The 841-nt window shown below is 33.1% G+C and overlaps 1 protein-coding gene across 1 annotated transcript in view; it reads left to right on the top strand.

The window, feature by feature from the left end:
- LOC105264679 (uncharacterized) overlaps positions 1–841 on the top strand; it is a 9,083-nt gene that overhangs the window by 2,335 nt on the left and 5,907 nt on the right. The window lies entirely within an intron of this gene.

Genomic DNA, 841 nt, shown 5'->3' with positions numbered 1-841 from the left:
GAAAAATTACCAATTTATTCATCCATACACTGAAAAAATTATTAAAAATTACATAATTTTTATGGAGCGTTACAAACAAAATTACGCCATGCACCCGTTAAATTTTGGATTGTCCCTTTTTTCCGAATTGCCAATTATTTCAATTATTTTAATTATTTATCATTGACTTAAAATTTAAACAGTAACATGAATGATGATAATTAATTGTGATAATAGAAAATTTCGGGGACTGTCCCGGAATTCTCAGATATTTTAATTTTCAGTCAACAAATTATTCTTTCATATATTCTATTCCTCGACGTGTACTAAAAAAGATGTGTCATATCTCATGAATGTTGAAACTTTCACTGAAGTCGATTTCCTTCTGGTAAATTTTCCTAAGTCCCAAAAATGTCGTCCATTTTTTTTCTCTCAGTGCATGACATGGTAACTGACAGTTCCAGAAATTTCAAGGAGTGAATGTAATTGAAAGAATTAATTGTTGAGACTTTGAAATTCAGGAAAGAGATAGAATCTCAGTGGGACAGGAGTGGAGTTTTTATTCTTCGTTGGGTTAATCATAAAATTAATGACTTGAAAGTCGGATGATGAGGGCTAAAGAACCGTAACGAGACTCAGTGCGAATAAAAAGACAAAGTGAACCGCTATGACGATTCGTTGAATTATGGATGTGTTGAGAGGGAAAAAGTTGAATTGCGCTGGTTTTTCGGTTGAATTTAATTTTTTTTTTTCAAGTACCAGTGGGAATTTTTCTGCCCTTTCTGGAATTCTCTCGTCGCGTGCTTTGAATTCTCTATTCGAGAGGCTTCAAGTGGTTTTCCTTGAATGGAGTTCACTTTTT

The sequence above is a fragment of the Fopius arisanus genome, unplaced genomic scaffold (genome assembly GCF_000806365.1).
Source record: "Fopius arisanus strain USDA-PBARC FA_bdor unplaced genomic scaffold, ASM80636v1 scaffold00024, whole genome shotgun sequence".
In the NCBI taxonomy this organism is placed as follows: Eukaryota; Metazoa; Arthropoda; class Insecta; order Hymenoptera; family Braconidae; genus Fopius; species Fopius arisanus.
Note: the sequence above shows the minus strand (reverse complement) of the source record. Positions and strands in the feature narration are given on the sequence as shown.